Source organism: Triticum aestivum, chromosome 7A, assembly GCF_018294505.1.
Source record: "Triticum aestivum cultivar Chinese Spring chromosome 7A, IWGSC CS RefSeq v2.1, whole genome shotgun sequence".
In the NCBI taxonomy this organism is placed as follows: Eukaryota; Viridiplantae; Streptophyta; class Magnoliopsida; order Poales; family Poaceae; genus Triticum; species Triticum aestivum.
Genome location: NC_057812.1, coordinates 23,939,362 through 23,945,361, shown reverse-complemented (window position 1 = coordinate 23,945,361; position 6,000 = coordinate 23,939,362).

Sequence of the window (6,000 nt, the reverse complement as noted above, 5' to 3'; positions counted from 1 at the left end):
GGGCGCGCCTTCCACCCTCGTGGAGCCCTCGTGCCCTTCCTGAAGTGCTACTTATTTTTCTATTTTTCTAAATATTCTAAAATGGGGAAATGTTGCCTTAAAAACTGTTTTGGAGTCGGTTTACTTATAGTATCACATACCTATTCCTTTTCGGAGTCTGAAACGTTCCGGAAAGTGTCCCTTATGTATTCCTCCGGGGTTACAGTTTCAATAATATTGGTTTCAACATTTATGGGATTACCTGAGATATAATGTTTGATTCTTTGACCGTTCACCACCTTCAGATTTGTGCCTTCGAAGTTGTTGATTTTTATGGCACCGGAACGATAGACCTCCTCGATAACGTAAGGGCCTTCCCATTTAGACAGAAGTTTTCCTGCAAAAAATCTTAAATGAGAGTTGTACAGCAATACATAATCACCTACACACTACAACAAAAACAGCCAGTAGACACGCCCAATTTCATACCTAGCGACGTGCTATTTCATCTCTAGCCAACTATAGAGCCATTTTAGTAAAGCGTCTTTGGAGCGTCTCCCCACGGACCGTCTCAAACAGATAGACACGCTTGGCATGGAATGAGACGCTTTCCCGGGACGTTTAAAATCGTGTCTACACGTAGAGACGTTGTCTTAGGCATGCTCAAAAATCGTATCTACATGTAGAGACGTTAAGTTAGGCATGCTCATATTACGTCTCTACTCATAGACACGTTTCATTCGCCTCTTATACTCGTCTCTAAATGTCCATCAGAATATTTATACAAATGGAATATTTTACTTCAAATATTATTTGATTAATTTCGATTTTGTTTCATCGTTTCAAATGCAATTATTTTTAGTGACATGGTTGCACATGCAAATTGGTAAAATAATATTGTGATATGAAGGCATCATTCCACTTCATAGATTCGATATGCAAACATTGGCAACCTCAGTAACAACATCAAATGCATTAATTAGCACGAACAATGTCTCCACTAAAAGTACGTGGAGTTCACAGCTGAATAATATCAAACATTCATATGAAACATGCAATGATGAAAATAAATAAGAAAATATCCTATAGACAAGAACTATTTTTCTCTATGAAGCTAAAATATGTACATAATCCAGAATATTTGTTCATTCAAAGATAGATTCATCAACTGCTCCTGACTCCTCCAGTGCACTCCCTTTTCAAATCCTCAACTACCCAGCCACTCCTAGCTCCTTTAATGCACTCACTTTTCAAATCCTCACTGCCCTGAAAAGGAGAATGAACACCATTTACATGAACATATGTTTATAGAGAACTGCAAGATAAGAGATCTTTGATGAAATTATAAGAAATGTATCATACCAATGCTTTGTGGTTGTGCTGGAGGAGTTGGCTTAACTATTTTTACCTAAAAAACAAAAAGATTTTGGATAAATAACATATCACACATGTGCAGATTGGAGCGTAGACAATGCTTGAATGAAAACATACTTACATGTGAGCGAGGCCAAGCAATAACCGAACCCATAGCATCCCTTGTTGGGGAACGTAGTAATTTCAAAAAAATTCCTACGCACACGCAAGATCATGGTGATGCATAGCAACGAGAGGGGAGAGTGTTGTCTACGTACCCTCGTAGACCAGAAGTGGAAGCGTTATGACAACGCGGTTGATGTAGTCGTACGTCTTCACGGCCCGACCGATCAAGCACCGTAACTACGGCACCTCCGAGTTTTAGCACACGTTCAGCTCGATGATGATCCTCGGACTCCGATCCAGCAAAGTGTTGGGGAAGAGTTCCATCAGCACGACGGCGTGGTGACGATCTTGATGTTCTACCGTCGCAGAGCTTCGCCTAAGCACCGCTACAATATTATCAAGGAGTATGGTGGAAGGGGGCACCGCACACGGCTAAGAAAACGATCACGAGGATCAACTTGTGTGTCTATGGGGTGCCCCCTGCCCCCGTATATAAAGGAGTGAAGGAGGGGAGGGCCAGCCCTCTCTATGGCGCGCCCTAGGGGAGTCCTACTCCCACCGGGAGTAGGATTCCCCCTTTCCTAGTCCAACTAGGAGTCCTTCCAAGTAGTAGGAGTAGGAGACAAGGAAGGGGAAGAGGGAAGAGAAGGAAGGAGGGGGCGCCGCCCCTCCCCCTAGTCCAATTCGGACTAGTCAATGGGGGGGTGCGCGGCCTGCCTCTCCCTCTCCCCTAAAGCCCAATAAGGCCCATATATTTCTTCTCCCGTATTCCCGTAACTCCCCGGTACTCCGAAAAATACCCGAACCACTCCGAACCTTTCCGATGTCCAAATATAATCGTCCAATATATCGATCTTTACGTCTCGACCATTTTGAGACTCCTCATCATGTCCCCAATCGCATCCGGGACTCCGAACTCCTTCGGTACATCAAAACTCATAAACTCATAATATAACTGTAATCGAAACCTTAAGCGTGCGGACCCTACGGGTTCGAGAACAATGTAAACATGACCGAGACACGTCTCCAGTAAATAACCAATAGCGGAACCTGGATGCTCATATTGGCTCCTACATATTCTACGAAGATCTTTATCGGTCAGACCGCATAACAACACACGTTGCTCCCTTTGTCATTGGTATGTTACTTGCCCGAGATTCGATCATCGGTATCTCAATACCTAGTTCAATCTTATTACCGGCAAGTCTCTTTACTCGTTCCGTAATACATCATCTCGCAACTAACTCATTAGTTGCAATGCTTACAAGGCGTAAGTGATGTGCATTACCGAGAGGGGCCCAGAGATACCTCTCCGACAATCAGAGTGACAAATCCTAATCTCGAAATACGCCAACCCAACATGTACCTTTGGAGACACCTGTAGAGCTCCTTTATAATCACCCAGTTACGTTGTGACGTTTGGTAGCACACAAAGTGTTCCTCTAGTAAACGGGAGTTGCATAATCTCATAGTCATAGGAACATGTATAAGTCATGAATAAAGCAATAGCAACATACTAAACGATCGAGTGCTAAGCTAACGAAATGGGTCAAGTCAATCACATCATTCTCCTAATGATGTGATCCCTTTAATCAAATAACAACTCTTTGTCTATGGTTAGGAAACATAACCATCTTTGATTAACGAGCTAGTCAAGTAGAGGCATACTAGTGACACTCTGTTTGTCTATGTATTCACACATGTATTATGTTTCCGGTTAATACAATTCTAGCATGAATAATAAACATTTATCATGAAATAAGGAAATAAATAATAACTTTATTATTGCCTCTAGGGCATATTTCCTTCAGTCTCCCACTTGCACTAGAGTCAATAATCTAGTTCACATTGCCATGTGATTTAACACCAATAGTTCACATCATTATGTGACCAACACTCAAAGGGTTTACTAGAATCAATAATCTAGTTCACATCGCTATGTGATTAACACCCAAAGAGTACTAAGGTGTGACCATGTTTTGCCTGTGAGAGAAGTTTAGTCAACGGGTCTGCCATATTCAGATCCGTATGTATTTTGCAAATTTCTATGTCAACAATGCTCTGCATGGAGCTACTATAGCTAATTGCTCCCACTTTCAATATGTATCCAGATTGAGACTTAGAGTCATCTAGATCAGTGTCAAAATTTGCATCGACGTAACTCTTTACGACGAACCTTTTTGTCATGTCCATAATCGAGAAACATATCCTTATTCAACTAAGGATAATTTTGACCAATGTCCAGTGATCTACTCCTAGATCACTATTGTACTCTCTTGCCAAACTCAGGGCAGGGTATACAATAGGTCTGGTACACAGCATGACATACTTTTTAGAACCTATGGCTAAGGCATAGGGAATGACTTTCATTCTCTCTCTATCTTCTGTCGTGGTCGGGTTTTGAGTCTTACTCAACTTCACACCTTGTAACATAGGCAAGAACTCCTTCTTTGTCTGTTCCATTTTGAACTACTTCAAAAGCTTGTCAAGGTATGTACTCATTGAAAAACTTATCAAGCATCTTGATCTATCTCTATAGATCTTGATGCTCAATATGTAAGCAGCTTCACTGAGGTCTTTATTTGAAAAACTCCTTTCAAACATTCCTTTATGCTTTGCAGAATAATTCTACATTATCTCCGATCAACAATGTGTCATTCACATATACTTATCAGAAATGTTGTAGTGCTCCCACTCACTTTCTTGTAAATACAGGCTTCACCGTAAGTCTGTATAAAACTATATGCTTTGATCAACTTATCAAAGCGTATATTCCAATTCCGAGATGTTTGCACCAGTCCATAGATGGATCGCTGGAGCTTGCATATATTGTTAGTACCTTTAGGATTGACAAAACCTTCTGGTTGCATCATATACAACTCTTCTTTAATAAATCCATTAAGGAATGCAGTTTTGTTTCTCCATTTGCCAGATTTCATAAAATGCGGCAATTGCTAACATGATTCGAACAGACTTAAGCATAGATACGATCAGTGAGAAACTCTCATCGTAGTCAACACCTTGAACTTGTCAAAAACCTTTTTGAGACAATTCTAGCTTTGTAGATAGTAACACTACTATCAGCGTCCGTCTTCCTCTTGAAGATCCATTTAATTTCTATGGCTTGCCGATCATCGGGCAAATCCATCAAAGTCCATACCTTGTTCTCATACATGGATCATATCTCAGATTTCATGGCCTCAAACCATTTCGCGGAATCTGGGCTCATCATCGCTTCCTCATAGTTCGCAAGTTCATCATGGTCTAGTAACATGACTTCCAGAACAGGATTACCGTACCACTTTGGTGCGGATCTCACTCTGGTTTACCTAAGAGATTCGGTAGTAACTTGATCTGAAGTTACATGATCATCATCATTAACTTCCTCACTAATTGGTGTAGTAGTCACAGGAACAGATTTCTGTGATGAACTACTTTCCAATAAGGGAGCAGGTACAGTTACCTCATTAAGTTCTACTTTCCTCCCACTCACTTCTTTCGAGAGAAACTCCTTCTCTGGAAAGGATCCATTCTCAGCAACGAATATCTTGCCTTCGGATCTGTGATAGAAGGTGTACCCAACATTTTATTTTGGGTATCATATGAAGACACACTTCTCCGATTTGGGTTTGAGCTTATCAGGATGAAACTTTTTCATATAAGCATTGCAACCCCGAACTTTAAGAAACGACAACTTCGGTTTCTTGCCAAAACACAGTTCATACGGTGCCGTCTCAACGGATTTAGATGGTGCCCTTTTTTAACGTGAATGCAGCTATCTCTAATGCATAACCCCAAAACTATAGTGGTAAATCAGTAAGAAACATCATAGATTGCACTATATCCAATAATGTACGGTTATGACGTTCGGACACACCATTACACTGTGGTGTTCCAGGTGGCGTGAGTAGTGAAACTATTTCACATTGTTTTTAACTGAAGGCCAAACTCGTAACTCAAATATTTTACTTCTGCGATCATATCGTAGAAACCTTTTATTTTTGTTACGATCATTCTCCACTTCACTCTGAAATTCTTTGAACTTTTCATATGTTTCAGACTGTGTTTCATCAAGTAGATATACTCATATCTGCTTAGATCATCTGTGAAGATCAGAAAATAATGATACCTGCCGTGAGCCTCAACACTCATCGGATCGCATACATCAGTATGTTTTATTTCCAATAAGTCAGTTGCTTGCTCCATTGTTCCGGAGAACGGCATTTTAGTCATCTTGCCCATGAGGCATGGTTCGCAAGCATCAAGTGATTCCAAAAACCCATCAGCATGGAGTTTCTTCATGCGCTTTACACCAATATGACCTAAACGGCGGTGCCACAAATAAGTTGCACTATCATTATTAACTTTGCATCTTTTGGTTTCAATATTATGAATATGTGTATCACTAGATCGAGATCCAACGAACCATTTTCATTGGGTGTGTAACCATATAAGGTTTTATTCATGTAAACAGAACAACAATTTATTCTCTTACTTAAATGAATAACCGTATTCCAATAAACATGATAAAATCATATTTAT